We start from the raw sequence: 16,497 nt of genomic DNA, 5'->3' as shown, positions 1-16,497 counted from the left end.
AGGTGGATAACTATCTCCTTTGTTTAGCTGACATTGAGGAAGAGTTTGTTATCTTGACAGCATGTCACTAAGCTTCTTCCTATCAGCCGTCTCATCATTCTTTGAAATCTGGCCCGCTATGGTGGTGTCATCTGCAAACTTGTGATTGGATTATAGGTCAGAATAAAGATTGTCTGAAGCACCCCATGTAAATGAAAGTGATCTGTGAAGTAATGCCCTGCTGTTCTTTCCACATTTGCAAATGTGACTTATTGCATCTCCTCTTGCTGTTGTTGGGACACTGCTAAATGTTGCATAGCCAGTGACTGTGTCACAATGTGGTGTCACAATGGGTGTGAGCTAAATGATACATATTTGTGATATATGTGTCAAGGAATAAATATTTTCTAAGGATCTTCATGCCTTTGCAATCTTGAACAAAAGACTTCTTAAATACACATTTAAGGGCCAATCTAGTCTAGATGATGTATAGGAAAAAAATGCAGATGCGGTTTAAATCGAAGGTCGAGACAAAATGCTGGAGTAACTCAGTCTGAAGAAGGATCTCGACCCGAAACGTCACTCATTCCTTCTCTCCGGAGATGCTGCTTGTCCTGCCGAGTTACTCCAGCATTTTTTGGCCACCAGCCTCGATGATTTTCCTTTTCTCCCTTGAAGTAAATCCTGTGCAATCTACGATATGATACGATAGACCTTTATTTATCCCACGAGGGAAATTGAGTTAGATGTGTCAGACACAGACTGAACTCCCTTCTTCCAAAGACCAGTTGCCCTGTTGGATTTTGAAGAATGAGCCAGGAGATTTCTAGTTCCTTGTGAGATTTGACCTCTCTGCCTGTGGGTGACTCAGATGTTCCTGTAACCATGATATTACTGTGCTCAAGTCCAGAGCTGTAAGCGTTCCACTCTTACCTCTCTGCAGTGTCCTGAGCAGACCGCTTGCTTTGAGTAATGTGGCTGCAGTTGCCACAGAATAGTATAGTGCAGGAACAAGCCTTTCGGCCCACAATATGTGTATCAAACACGCATTGTGTCACAAGCCTGTTATGCTGCAAGAAGTAAGAATCTCATTGGTCTGTTGTCAGTACATATCACAATTAAACAGTCTTGACTTTCGACTCTTGTCTCTTAACCTGATGTGATACTTTGACAATAATAAACCATGACCTGAACCAATTCCTTTTGCCTGTACAATGGTATTGGTTCATTATTGTCAAGTGTACCCAGATTCAGTGAGAAACTTTGTTTGTGTGCTATCCAGTCAAATCGTACTGTACACGAGTACAATCAAACTATACACAAGTGCAACAGGTAGTGCAAACACAAAGATACCAGAGTGCAGAATATAGTGTTACAGTTATAGTGTTACAGTTACAAAGAAAAAAAGTGCAAAGCCCCTAACGAGGTAGGTTGGGAGATTGGGCAATACTCTACCCGATGGGAGGGCCATTCATAAGTCTGATAACAGCGGGGATGAAGCTCTTCCTGAATCTGGTGGTACGTGCTTTCTGCCAGATGGGAGAAGAGGGTGTGGTGCATCCAGATAAGATGCGATTTATGACCGTAGGAGATAGTAAGGTTTGTCGCAGGCATGCCAAACTCTCTTACTTCTGAGGAAGTAATTTGCCCTCCCTCAATTGAATACTTTCCACTGTGGTTCTGACGTCTTCTCCCTGTGATCCTTATTCATAACTACCTTAAAACTTAAGGAATTTGTGATCACTGTTTACAGCATGCTCTCTTACTGAAACCCCATGTCACCTGTCAGGCTTTTTTCCCAACACAAAGCTTAAATTTAGATTTATTATTGTCACCTGTGGCAAGGTACAATGAAAAGTTTGTTTGCATGCTATCCAATTAGATCAGATAATACTATCAAGTCAAACTAGATAGCACAATAGATAGAGCAGAGGGGAAATACAAAGTGCAGGATATAGTTCTCGGCATTAGAGTGCATCATTTCCACAAAGTCCAATGTCCACAATGGGGTAGAGGTGAATTGGACAGTGATATTCTCCTGATAACAGAGGGGAAGCTGTTCCTGAATCTGGTAGTGTGTACTTTTAAGCTTTTGTACCTTCTGCCAGACAGGACCAGAGAGAAGAAGGAATGAGCGGGGTGGGACAGGTCTTTGTTTATGTTGGCTGCTTTCCCAAGGCTGCCTGAAGTGTCGATGGAGTTGATGGTGGGGAATCTGGTCTATGATGGACTGGACTGCATCTACAACTCTGTAATTTCTTGCGGTTTTGGGTGGAGTTGTTCCCAAACCAAGCAGTGATGCAACCTGACAATATGCTTTCTATGGTGCATCAGAAGAAGTTTGTGAGAGTCATTGGAGACATGCTGAATTTTCTCAGTCTCCTCAGGAAGATGAGGCATTGGTACGATCCATTCTCTAGTTGGACCATCTTCGCACTGCTTCAAGAAACCCTTGTGGATACACTTAATAAACTTTATCCCGTCTAAGCTTCTTGCATTACTGAAGTCCCAGTCAATATTGGAGAAGTTAAAGTCGGCCAATATGGGAACTCTTGTTGCAGAGTGATCATAGACGACTCAGCTCCCTTGAACCGTGAGGAAATCTGCTACCGCTGCATTAATCCTGGCTTCACTTTAAGATGCGATGGGATGCAGATATCAGTCAGTGAGCCCTTGTTTCATCCCCTGGGTCATGTACAGCAGCCTGCCCACACTCACCTCGTTGCAGTTTTTGACCTTGAACCTTTATTAGCCCCGGACTAATGCTGGGCATTGGTGAACTGGAAGTGTTGCATCATTTTGCAAACAGTGGAGTCATAAACTACAGATCAATCACTTCACCTTTCTCAAATCACAGGATACTGAAGAGATTGATAAGCAGGCTACATTAATCATCATTTCGACATATGTGTTATTAAATGAAAGTCAGCTTGGATTTGTTAAAATTCAACTTACTTAAGGGACTATGAACTTCAGAGGTAAGAGCAAGACTTAGCTACAGGGAGAGATTGGGCAGGCATAGGATTTTATTTCTGGGATCGCAGTATTTTATAGGAATGTATAAAAGCCTGAGGGGCTTAGAGAGGGTGATGCACAAGGGTAGTGAAATCAAGAATGGGAGGACATAGGTTTAAGCTGAGAGGGGAATGATTGAACAGGAACCTGAGGGACAATCTTTTCACAAAGAAGGTAGTGGGAACTTGGAAAGAGTTGCCATAGGAAAAGGTGGAGGCCAAGACAATAATAACATTTAAAAGGCATTTGGACTGGTACATGGGTAGAAAAGGTTTCGAGGGACAAAGACCAAAACTGGCCAAATATGGGGAATATTGGTTGGTATGGGCAAGTTGGACCAAAGGTCCTGTCTCCGTGCTGTATGCCTCTGCTTGGCCTTGCTGAAACAAGATCACGGCTGATCTTCTTCCTTGACTCCATTGTACTGCACTATCCCTATTTCATTTGATTCCCCTAATTTCCAGTAATCTATGTAAGAATCACAGACTCATGCAGCATATAAACAAGCCTTTCGGCCCAGCTCGTCCATGCCAGCCAGCCCTATTTGCCTGTGTTTTGCCGATATCATGGTAAACTTTTCCTGTCCATATACACTTTCCGAAGCTGCCGCTGAGAAGCTGAGGCTGGTGCCTCGCGAGTCGGAGGCGGAGCCTTGTGGGCCCGAGCCCGAGCCTCATGGGCCAGTGGTGGAGCCTCGCAGGCCGGTGGTGGAACCTCAGAGGCAGGCGGTAGAGCCTCGCAGGCCAGAGGTGGAGCCTCACGGCCTGGGCCTCATGGGCCGTGGCCTTGTGGGCCAGAGCCCAGGCCTCGCGGGCCGGCGATTGAACCTTGAGGCCTAGGCCTTGCGGGCCGGAACCTCATGAGTCGAAGGTAGAGCCTCACGGGTTGGAGCCCGTGCTTCGTGGGTCAATGAAGCCCGCGGCCATTGGTGCCTAGGTCGGTGCGGCGGTCGATGATGGTGCCGATCGATGGACAAGGAAGGACACATGGAAGTGAGGACGCCGCTGCTGAGGGAAGGAACAAAGGAGGACCCGGCGTGGGGGGGACCGCTGTGAAGGAGGGGGAAGAGCAATGGGTCCCGACGTGGGGGGAAGAACAATGGAGGACCAGCGTGGGGGGGCCGGTGTGAGGGAGGGGAAGAACAATGGGCAATGAAGGACCCAGTGCGGGTAACCACCCGGGGGGAGGGGGGGGGGATTTGTAACTTTGTAAGCGCCCTTTATGGGCGACTATTTGCACACCTTTGGTATGCACGCAAAGAATTTCACTATGACTTGTCACTTGTGACAATAAAGTATTCGATTCGATTCAATTCAACCTGACAAATAGCATTGTAAATTGTGAATATTCTCAATGACCGCCCTCTAGATAGAGAATTCCAAAGATTCAGCACCCTGTGTAGAAAGATATTTCTCCTCACCTGCCCTACTCTTAGACGGTGACCCCTTGTTCTAGACAGCCACAGAAATCTTCCTATCTGCATCCAACTATAAACCCCTGTAATAATTTTACTGAGTTTCAATGAGTTCACCTCTCATTCTTCTAAACATTGGAGACTACATTCTCAGTCTACTCATCTCTCCTCATAGGGGAACTGGCCACCCCTTACTATAAAGGCCAAGGGTGTGCACATTACTGCAGGTGTGGTCTCAGCAAAACCCCATAGAGCTGCAGTTATAGTCATGATCCTTACAGCATGGCAGCAGGCTCTTCGGCCCACCTTGTCCAAATTGGAATTCAGGGCTCATTTGCCCCAGAGCCCCCGAGACCCTGCCCTTGTACTCAAATTCTTGCAGTATTCAAACTCTGTTGTTATGAAGGCACACACTGTTTCCCTTTTTAATCGCATGCCTCACCTGAATGTTATCTTTCAATGACTCGTATACAAGGATAATTGGATCCCTTTGTTTTCTGCACCAAAATGCATGACTTGATACTTTTCTACATTATATTGCATCCATTCACTCAGAATTTATATCACCATGTCGCCTCTTCACATTTTTCTCCATACTCAAACTCCCACCTACTTTAGTAAAGTTGTTCCCTCAGTAAATTGTCAACATTGGTATGAATTGCTGGAATTAGAAGATGGTACCCAACCCAGGCAACTCTTTGAGTGCTGGTCACAGAAGTGGATCTGCAATCACACATTGCAATCGCTCCGCTCTTTTAAATCTCTCCTCCAACAGCAGTATTTCTGACTTTAACTATGATCTGCACTAAACGGTATTCATGTTTTTCCATTTATCATGTATCTGTTCACTGTAGATGTCTCGATTGTAATCATCTACTGTCTTTCCACTGACTGGTTAGCCTGCAACAAAAGATTTTCAGTGTACTCAGTACATGTGACAATAAAATAAACTCAACTCAACCTCAGTAGTCATAGCATCCAGCCAGACAAAGATTAGTTTATTCCCACTCATTGCTCTTCCATTACGCAATTACCAGTCCATGTCAAGAGCGTTCAATTGTCATATGCACCGAGAACGGAACAATGAAATTCTTTCTTGTTGCAGCTTTACAGGCTACATATTATCCACGATTCATGTGCTCTAACCTTGTTGATATACCTCCTGTGTGGGACCTTGTTGAAAACCTTTCAGCTAACTAACTTGATGAATGTTTTTGATGCGGTACTGAGGAGGGCCAATGAGATGCGATTGGCCCTGAATACGTGGACTTTGATAAAAAGGTCCCATATAAAATGCTTGTCAGCAGAATCGAAGCTGTAATAGAGAGGTCAGTGGCAGCACAGTTTGCCATTTGGTTTGGGAGTCGAGAGTCATGGCTAATGATTGCTAAGTGAGCTGTAGGGAGGAGACAGTCATGCTCCCCAGGACCACTGCTCTCCTTGCTGTGCATTAATTGCTTGGACTTGAGCACCATTAACGTGTTGATGAATTTAAATGAGGCGAGCTGTAGGGAGGATAGAGATGGACTATAAGACTGCCAGGGGTGGTGAAAGAGGTACAGAAATGGAATATAGAACTGTACCGCACAGTACTGGCACTTCGATCCACAAAGTTTGTGCTGAATATGATGCCACGACCAACTCTTATCTGCCTGCGCAAAACCCATATCCCTCCATTCCTTGCATATTCATTTGCCTGTCCAAGAGTCTCGTAAATGCTACTATTGTATCTGCCTCCACCAACACCCCCAGCAGCACTTTCCAGGCACTCACCACACTCTGTGTAAAAACTTTTCAGTGTACCTCAGTCTGAAGAAGGGTCTCGACCCGAAACGTCACCCATTCCTTCTCTCCCGAGATGCTGCCTGACCTGCTGAGTTACTCCAGCATTTTGTGAATAAATACCTTCGATTTGTACCAGCATCTGCAGTTATTTTCTTACACTCTATGTAAACGTAAACTATGCCCCTCTCACTTTAAAGCTATGCCCTCTGGTATTTTTCCATCCTGAGAAAGGGGTTCTTGCTGTCTACCCCATCTATGCCTCTAATAATTTTATTTATTTCTGTTAGGTCTCCCTGCAACATCTGGCGTTCCAGGGAAAACAATCCAAGTCTGTCCAACCTCTCACTGTAGCTAATATTCCCCTAATCCAGATATCATTATGGTAAGTTCCCTTTCCAAAGTCTCCACATCCTCCCTGCAACGGGGTGACCAGAACTGCACGCAATACTTCAATTGCGCCCTAATCAAAGTCCTATAAAGTGGCATCATGGCTTCCTGACTCTTATAATCAATGGCCTGACCAATGAAGGCAATTGTACCGTAAGCCTTCCTTACCACGGTATCTACTTAAGTTGTCATATAGGGAATTATAGACTTTTACCCCCAAATCCCTCTGTACATCAATGTTGTTAAGGGTCATAGTGGTGTTTAAGGAGCTTTTAGATAGGCACGTGGATATGCAGGGACTGGAGGGATATGGATCACTTGCAGGCAGAGGAGATTAATTTAACCTAGTATTATGTTCGAGACGGATATTGTGGACCGAAGTACCTGTTTCTGTGTTGCACTGTTTTATGATCAGACATGTTTGTGTTTTAGTTGTATATGAAATTTAACCTGTAAGTTCAAATAAACTTTTAAGCGGGGAGAATGTGGAGAGGCAATCTAATAGGCTAACATTGGAAAGGTGATGGGTGAACAGTGGACTACTTCCCCGGCACATCGTCTTCAGTGGCTTCATTACACAGTCAGGACTGGGATGTTCTGATATTGACTCACTATTCACTTCCATTCGTATATCTCAGGTAGTGGTGTGACAAGTGGTGGCGCAAGACTGTGGCAACGACCATCTCCAGCAAGGCAAAGTCTACCCACCTCCCCCTGAAACCGCAGGAGATGTAACACTTGTCACTATACCCATCCCTCATCTCCATCTAGGGACCCCAGCAGTTCTTCCAGGTGAAACAGAGGTACACGTGCATCTCCTCTAACCTCATCTACTGCATTCAGTATTCCCGAAGTGGCTTCCTGTACATTGGCAAGACCAAACGCAGACTCAACAACCGTTCCAAACCAGACTCTTTGAGAGGATATTTTTCATCTCAGCTCTCTTAGTAGAACAATCCATTTGGTTTAAACATTGAGCCCTGTTCCAGATTCTCCGGAAGAAGACCGTAAGAAATTGTAGAATTATGGATGTAGCCCAATCCAACACACCAACCAGCCTCCCTCCCCATGGACTCCATCTACACTTCATCTTGCCTAAGGAAAGCAGCCAACATAATCAAGGACCACTCACGCCCTGTTCATTCCCTCTTATTCCCTCTTCATTCCTCTCCCATCAAAAGCTTGAAAGCACGTAGCACCAGTCTCGAGAACAACTTCTTCCCCATTGTTGTCAGACTACTGAATGGTCCTCACATAAACTAAGGGTGTTATCCCGATCTTCCAACCTACCGCATTGTGGACATTCCACTTTTTAAAATCACCACTTACTTTGCAGCTGTAACGCTATCAGAAAGTAACACTACATTCTGCACTCTGGTATTTTTCTCATTGCACTGCCAATTGTACTTGTGAATTGCTTGATTGTAGTGATGAGACACAAGGAACTGTAGATGCTGGAACCTTGAACAGAACACAAAGTGCTGGAAGTACTCAGCATGTCAGGCAGCATCGGTGAAGGGAATGGACGGATGATGTATCGGGTCGGGACCCTTCAGACTAGGCAGTAAGTTGCTGTTTCTTCATTGCCACAAGTTCAGGATCCTGGAGGTCTGTGTGCAGCCTGACTGCAGTGCTGGCTTTACATGAGGGACTGCAGTATTCACAAAGGTTCCTTGCCAAAATCTCAAGGGCAGGCGTGGTTGGGCACAAAATTACAGCCACATCCTGGAAACTGATTCAAAACAAAATATGCATATGTGGTTAATGGTGGCAGCATAGATAGGATGAATGATTACAAGAGCAATTGGGATAAATGGATTTATAAACATGATATTTCTGTGATATCAGAAATAAAGTTAGTGCAAAGATTATAGATGCTTTTGTTGTGATCTTCCAAAATTCCACAGAACTTGGAAAGGTCCTAACAGATTGAAAATCTAGAAATGTATTGCCCCTATTCATAAAAGGAGTCAAGAGATTTTAATTGTCATATATACCGGGGAACAGAATATGTACCGGGGAACCTTTAATTCAATAACATATGGATAAATAGACAATAATCAATAATGCCATGAATTAATAACTCTAATACTAGGTAGTCCGAGCTGCAGGGGCTGAGAGCGAGCAGGGCCGCCCGGAGCACCCTGGTGGGGGGTCACCGAGAACAAAGGAAGGGGACGCCGGGGGTCCACCGAGACTGTAGGGGGACCTAGAGGAGGACACTGAGAATGAAGGGGGGGCCCTGCGGGTGGGACCACCGAGATCAAAGCAGGACTCAGTGGTGTTGGGGGAGGGGGCACCTGCTGCCATGTGCAGCGGCAGACCAGGAACGCCGCTGCGAGAAGATATGACTGTTCAATTAATATTTTGTAACTTTGTCATCGCCAGAAACATGGCAGCTCTTTGTGTACTGCCTAGGCGAGGTCTGCTGTGTGATTTTTTTTTGTTTGCAAAAACGAAGAATATCACTGTACCTAGGTGCATGTGACAATAAAGTTTCACTCATTGAATAACCAGACCACGATATGCAAGACTGAAGTACGTAGTCCAATCTATAAAAGTCTCAGTTGTTCATTGCTGGGGTCGGGCTGTAGTTAGCGTTGTGCAGGGTGGTTCAAGAGCCAGATGGTTGTTGGAAAGAAGCTGTTCTTGAACCTGGAGGTCATGGTTTTCAGGCTCCTTCCTGTACCTTCTTCCCGATGGTGGCAGTGAGATGAGAGTGTGGCCAGGCTGGTGTGGGTCTTTGATAATGCTGGCTGCCTTTTTACAGCATCTCCTGTAGATGCCTTATATACCAATGTTGGTTAGGTCAGTTCCCGCGATGGACTGGGCAGTGTCCACCACTCACTAAATCTCTTCACTCCTGGGCGTTTGAGTTACATAATTAAGTGGTGATGCAACCAGTCAGTGTGCTCTCAACTATACAGCTGTAAAAGTTTGATAGGCTATTTGAGCTGCCAAAGGAGGTAATTAAGGCAGGTACTATTTATAAAATCATTTGGATAGGTAAATGCATATGAAAGGTTCAGAGGGATATGCATCAAACTCAGGCAGGTGGGACTAGTAGATGGGGCATTTTGGTTAGCATTAGCATATTGGGCTAAAGGGCCTCTTTCCATGCTATATGGCCCTATGAATATGAGGAAATAGAAAGCAGGAAAATTTCAGCCAGTTAGCCTAACACCTATCACTGAGATAATGCTGGAATCATTATTAAGGAGATAGCAGAGTGTCATATGGAAATTCCTAATACAGTTAGCATAATCTAACAAAACAGAAATTGTGTTTGACACAAACATTGCAAGCTGTAACAAACATGGTGGTTAAAGGGAAACCTGGAGTAGTGGTGTATTTGGATTTCCAGAAGAGCCACACAAAAGGCTAATGAACAGGGCAAGAGCTCATGGTATGGTGGGGATATTACCTGGATAGGGAGTTGTGTCAGTTCAGGGTAAATGGATCTTTCTCAGGTTGTCAAACTGTAACTAGTGAGGTGCCACAGAGATCAGTGCTGGAACTTCATATCTTTACAGTCTGTATTAATGATTTATAAATGAAGGGCAGACTGTATTCTCTTATCAGGCTTATCAAGAGTCATGAAGTCACACAGCACGAGAACAGGGCCTTCTGCCCAACTTATCCATGCTGACTAAGATACCCCATCTAAGCTAATCATCCATATAGCCACCACCCTCTCTCTGTGTGTGACAAAGTTGCCCCTCAGGTTCCCAATAATTATTTTCCTTCTCACCATAAACCTGGCCTTTTCGTGATTCCCCCACCTGGATAAAAGACTTTGTGCATTCACCTGTTCAATTCTTCTCATGATTTTATACACCTCTATAAGACCACCTGTGATCCAAGGAATGAAGTCCCAGCTTGCCCAGTCTCTCTCTATAGCTCAAGCCCTTAACTCCTGGCAACAGCTTCATAAATCTACTCTGCACTCTTTCCATAAGCTAGGGTGCTATCCAATTCGCCTCTACCACATTGCAGAGATTGGACTTTGCCTCTGGAACTGGTGCGCTACAGTGCTCTTATTCTACACTCGGTATCTTCCCCATTGCTCTACCTATTGCACTTGAATTTGACTTGATTGTACTTAAGTGTGGTATTATCTAATCTATTTAGATGGCATGCAAAACAAACCCCCTGTACCTCCATGTATATGACAATAATAAAGCTAAAGCTAAACATGTTGCCAGATGCAATAGGGCATAAGGAAAGTGGATGGTCACAGTCTTTTCCCCAGGAAAGGGGGTCTAATACTAGAGTGCATAAGGTTTAAGGTAAGAGTCGGACACCTAAATCATAGAGCTACAGAAACAGCACCTACAGCCTAACTCGTCCATAACATAAAACATGTCTAACCAAACATAACATAAAACATGTTCATAACATAAAACATGTCTAACCAAGCTAGTTCCACTATCTTGTACTTGGTTCATTTGCCTCCAAAGCTCCCATCTAGGTACCTGTCCAAGTGCCTTTTAAATGTTGTCATCTACTACTCGCTGTGACGGTCCGATTCAAATATGTGAAAAAGTTCCATTTTAAATCTTTCCCCCTAAAGCCGATGCCTTGTAGTTTTAGAATCCCCCACCCCTGGGGCAAAAACTGACCGCCAACCTTATTTATGCCCCTCATGATGCTTGATTGTGTTCATGTATAGTCTTTTCTTTGACTGGATAGCACACAAACAAAAGCTTTTCACTGCATCTCCGTACACGTGACAATAACGAACTAAACTAGAACTAAAACCCTCTATGAAGTTACTCCTCTGCCTGCTATTTTGCAGCGATTGAAGACCTTACAATCCAGCCTCTCCTTACAACTTCAATCCTCCAGAGCTGGGAACAGCCTTGTAAAGCTTTTTTGCACCTTTTCCAAGTTAATGACATTCTTCCTGTAGCTGGGTGACCAGAGCTGCAGGCAATTCTCAACTTATTTAGTTGCAGTCAGAGAAAGGTGTGGTATATGGGGGGGGGGGGGGGGGCACACTAACAGAACACTGTGGGGAGAGCTCTGTATGTAACCCAAGAATCTTTAGTGAGAATAACTATCTGCAATTAGACAAGTTTCCATTCAGGAGTCAAGTGTATTTAATTGTCACATGTACTGGCAATGGAACAATGAAATTCTTTCTTGCTGCAGTTCAAAAGGCCAATTAATGCAAACACAAGATAAATGTACAATAATCAATAATACAATAAATTAATAACAGCAATACTAAGTAACCAAATAGGGCAAAACCAAAATCTATAGTTCAAACAAAGACATAGACAATAGTAGACCATAGTTGCTGAAGTTAGTGTTGTGTACTGTTCAAGAGCCTGATGGTTTCTGGGAAGAAGCAGTTCTTGAACCTGGAAGTCACGGTTTTCAGTCTCCTTTACCTTCTTCTCGATGGTAGTCGGGAGATGAGAGAGTGGTCAGGGTGGTGTGGGACTTTGATGATATTGGCTGCCTTTTGGAGACAGCACCTCCTGGAGATCCCTTCGATGGTGGGGAGGTCAGTACATGTGATGAACTGGGTAGCGTCCACCACTCCCTGTGATCTCCTTTGTTAGAGTTGTTGCACCAAACGATGATATAACTAGCGTCGTGCTCTCCACTGAACATCCGTTGGAGAACGAGAGTGTAATGGTGAAGTCACTGGTCTGTCCTCCTGAGGCGCTATTGTGCCAGACACAGGATTGGTGGTCGGATGAGGCAAGGTCTGTTGACTTGCATGCGAGACCATACCTATCGATCGGAACATCTCGCCTGTCTCTTTAAATGGCCCAGCCATGGGGGAGCACTCAGTGGCCGCTGTGAGTCCTGGCTGTGCCAACAACATTCGGGTCTGTGGGACCAGAACTAAAATACAATGAATGGTTTTTGTCTTGAAGAGCATAAAGTGTGCAACAAGATGTTTAAATGAGTGGGTGCCCTGCTGTTAAAATGGTGTAAAAGGTAGTTTAATCAGTGTCAATGTACCTTGTTATCTGCAGACACAAGGAACTCCAGATGCTGTTTTACCAAAAGAAACATAACGTGGTGGAATAACTCAGTGGGTCAGGCAGCATCTCTGGAGAATGTGGATAGGTGATGTTTCGGGTCAGGACCCTTCTTCAGACTGATTGCAATGGGGGGGGGGGGAGGGGTTGAAAGCTGGAAGAGAGGTTGGGGCCTGACAAAGCCTGGCAGTGATAGGTGCAAAAGGTGTGATATAAGGATAGCAATGTGAAAATGTGAAGCGTGAAGCTGGATGAAGGAACATAGGTGGAAGGGGTGGGGAGAAAGAAATGGGTGCACATCCAGGTGGGGCACAGAAAAGAGAGGGAGATAAAAGGTGTGTGGGGGAGGGGGTTGTTAGCTTAGTGTATTATTATTGTCGCGTGAAGCAAGGTACAGTGAAAACCTGTTTTACGTGCTATCCAGTCTGCGAAAAGCACGCAACAAAAAAAACAAAAAGGCTTTTCACTGTACAGGTGACAATAATAATAAACGAAACTACCAACCACCTCCCACCTTTTCCCCCCCTCCCTTCCCAGTGTCCACGTGGATGTGCACCTATTTCGTTCTCCCTCCTCCTCCCCAACTTCCTCCACCTATATTCCATCCTCTGGCTTCACATTTCACACCTCTTCTATCCTTATCTCGTACTTTTGGTCTGTGAGTTAATTAGCTAAGTTTGGGGAATTCAGAGTTCATAAGCTACCCAGGCGGAGTGTGCAACACTCAGAGGGGGGCAGCACTGTGCCAAGTTCCACATCAGTGGCTGCTGTTTGAGAGGTCACTCAAGGTCTGGGTTAAGTGCGCTTCCCCCTGTGTCTGCAGCATATGGAAATACACTAACCTTGGCCGTCTCCTTGAATCCCGATAGGTGGAAGCGTCAGTGCTGGGAGAGAGTCCCTGGAGCCAAAACAGCGGGGGCAGATCGCAAGTCACTTTCCGCTTTAAGTAGTTGAGCTCAGTGGAAGTGTGGCTGTAATTTGAGTTACATTTCTTTTCGGCCTGTGCCTTTAAACCTGATCCAGATGCCAGCAGGGCCTTGTTTGTGAGTAGGTCTTTGAGGAATGTTTTTCAACGGTTCACGTTGTACTGGGGGAGCTTGTCTTTGCTGCCCCATCCTTCCTGCCGTGTCCGGGGAGGCGATGGAAAGCGAGAGGGTGTGGATGTTTGCAATCTACTGCATGCGGGGCACAGGCTGGAAACATCTCGTATTCCCAGAGGGATTAGTGTAGCTTCTTGCTGGTGGGTCCTGCCTCCAAACAGCCGAACTCTCCCACTCCCTCTCTCTCTCTCTCTCCCACTTCCTCTCTCTCTCCAACTCCCCCTCTCTCCCTCCCACCCCCTCTCTCCCTCCCACTCCCCCTCTCTCCCTCCCACTCCCGCTCGCCCCCCTCCTCCTCCACGCCCCTCTCCCATCCTCCCTCCCTCCCTCTCCCCTCCTCCCTCCCTCCCACGCCCCCTCTCTCATCCTCCTCCCTCCACTCCCCCTCTCCCTCCCTCCCACTCTCCCACTCCCCTCTCTTCCCACTCCCCTCTCTCCCTCCTCCACTCCCCCCTCTCCCTCCTCTCTCCCTCCCACTCCCCCACCCACTCCCCCTCTCTCCCTCCACTCCCCCTCTCTCACTCCCACTCCTACTCTCCCTCCCATCCCCCTCTCTCCCTCCCATCCCCCTCTCTCCCTCCCACTCACCCCCACCACACCCTCTCTCTCCCTCCACCACATCCCTCTCCCCCACCACACACCCTCTCCCCCCACCACCACTCCCTCTCTCTCCTCCCCATCACTCCCTCTCTCTCCACCCCCCCCACCACTCCCTCTCCCTCTCCCCCCACCACTCTCTCTCCCCCCTCCCCACCACCACTCCCTCCCCACCACCACTCCCTGCCTCCCTCCCCCCACACCCTTCCACCACTCCCTCCCTCTCCCCACCGCCCTCCTTGCCCCCCTCCCATCCCTCTCTCCTTTCTCCCCCTCCCTCTCCTTTGCCCCCTCCCTCTCTCCTTTCCCCTCCCCTCTCCCTTTGCCCCCCTCCTCTCCCTTTGCCCCCCTCCTCTCCCTTTGCCCCCCTCCTCTCCCTTTGCCCCCCTCCTCTCCCTTTGCCCCCTCTTCCCCCTCCCCTCCCTCTCTTCCCCCTCCCCTCCCTCTCTTTCCCCCTCCCTCCCTCTCTTCCCCCCTCCCCTCCCTCTCTTCCCCCCTCCCCTCCCTCTCTTCCCCCTCCCCTCCTCTCTTCCCCCCTCCCCTCCCTCTCTTCCCCCTCCCTCCCTCTCTTCCCTCCCTGCCCTCTTCCCCCTCCTCTCCCTCTCTTCTCCCCTCCCTCTCTCCCCCCTCCCTCCCTCTCTCCCTCCCTCCTCTCCCTCTCTTCCCCCTCCTCCTCCCTCTCTTCCCCTCCTCTCCCTCTCTTCCCCCCTCCTCTCCTCTCTTCCCCCTCCTCTCCTCTCCTTCCCCCGTCCTCCCTCTCTTCCCCTCCCCTCCCTCTCTTCCCCTCCCCTCCCTCTCTTCCCCCCTCCTCCCTCTCTTCCCCCATCCTCCCTCTCTTCCCCTCCCCTCCCTCTCTTACCCCTCCCTCTGTTCTCTCCCTCCCCTCCCTCTCTTACCCCTCCCCTCCCTCTCTTCCCCCTCCCTCCCCTCCCTCTCTTCCCCCTCCTCTCCCTCTCTTCCCCCTCCCCTCCCCTCCCCTCTCTCTCTTCCCCCTCCCCTCTCTCTCTTCCCCCTCCCCTCCCTCTCTTTCCTCTCCCTCCTCTCTTCTCCTCCCCTCCCTCTCTTCCCCTCCCCTCCCTCTCACATCCTCCTCCCTCTTCCCCCCTCTCCTCCTCTTCCCCCCTCTCCTCCTCTTCCCCCTCCCCTCCCCTCCCTCTCTTCCTCTTCCCCTCTCCTCCTCTTCCCCCTCCCCTCCCCTCTTCTCCCCTCCCCCTCTTCTCCCCTCCCCTCTTCTCCCCTCCCCCTCTTCCCCCTCCCCTCCCTCTCTTCTCCCTCCCTCCTCTCTTCCCCCCCTCCCCTCCCTCTCTTCCCCCTCCCTCCCTCTCTTCCCCCTCCCCTCCCTCCCTCTCCCTCCTCCCTCCCCTCCCCTCCCTCTCCCTCCCTCCGCTCCCTCTCTCCCCTCCCTCCCTCCCCTCTCCTCTTCCCTCCCTCCCTCCCTCCCTCTCTTCCCCCTCCCCTCCCTCTCTTCCCCCTCCCCTCCCTCTCTTCCCCCTCCCCTCCTCTCTTCCCCTCCCCTCCCTCTCTTCCCCCTCCCCTCCCTCTCCCCTCCTCCCTCCCTCCCTCTCCCCTCCCTCCCTCCCCTCCCTCTCCCCTCCCTCCCTCCCCTCCCTCTCTTCCCCCTCCCTCCCTCTCTTCCCCTCCCCTCCCTCTCTTCCCCCTCCCCTCCTCTCTTCTCCCCCTCCCCTCCCTCTCTTCCCCCTCCCCTCCCTCTCTTCCCCCTCCCCTCCCTCTCTTCCCCCTCCCCTCCCTCTCTTCCCCTCCCTCCTCTCTTTCCCCCCTCCCCTCCCTCCCCCTCCCCTCCCCCTCCCCTCCTCTTCCCCCTCCCCTCCCTCCCTTCCCCTCCCCTCCCTCCCTCTCCCTCTCCCCTCCCCCTCTCCCTCTCCCCTCCCTCCCCTCTCCCCTCCCTCCTCTCCCCTCCTCTCCCCTCCTCTCCCTCCCCTCCCTCTCCCTCTCTTCCCCCTCCCCTCCCCCTCCCTCCCTCCCCCTCCCTCCTCCCTCTCTTCCCCTCCCCTCCCTCTCTTCCCCTCCCCTCCCTCCCCTCCCTCCCTCCTTCCCCCTCCCCTCCCTCTCTTCCCCCTCCCCTCCCTCTCCCCTCCCCTCTCCCTCCTTCCCCCCCTCTCTTCCCCCTTCCCCTCCCTCTCTTCTCCCTCTCCCCTCCCTCTCTTCCCCCTCCCCTCCTCTCTTCCCCCTCCCCTCCCTCTCTCCCCCTCCCCCTCTTCCC

At 48.9% G+C, this 16,497-nt stretch overlaps 1 protein-coding gene across 8 annotated transcripts in view; it reads left to right on the top strand.

Annotated features, from left to right (window-relative positions):
* Positions 1–16,497, top strand: part of LOC144592816 (anion exchange protein 2-like) — a 200,576-nt gene that overhangs the window by 60,917 nt on the left and 123,162 nt on the right. The window contains exon 1 of one of the 8 annotated variants that reach the window (XM_078397938.1): positions 13,527–13,622. The exons of 6 other annotated variants lie outside the window; for them this stretch is intronic. The gene's annotated coding sequence lies outside the window, so the exon portion shown is untranslated. Of the gene's footprint in view, positions 1–13,526; positions 13,623–13,701; positions 13,820–16,497 lie in introns of those variants that run through there. One more of the 8 variants, XM_078397939.1, reaches the window with a different exon arrangement.

The sequence above is a fragment of the Rhinoraja longicauda genome, chromosome 4 (assembly GCF_053455715.1).
Source record: "Rhinoraja longicauda isolate Sanriku21f chromosome 4, sRhiLon1.1, whole genome shotgun sequence".
In the NCBI taxonomy this organism is placed as follows: domain Eukaryota; kingdom Metazoa; phylum Chordata; class Chondrichthyes; order Rajiformes; family Arhynchobatidae; genus Rhinoraja; species Rhinoraja longicauda.
The sequence above is the reverse complement of the archived record's forward strand: the minus strand, read 5'-3'. Positions and strand labels throughout refer to the sequence as shown.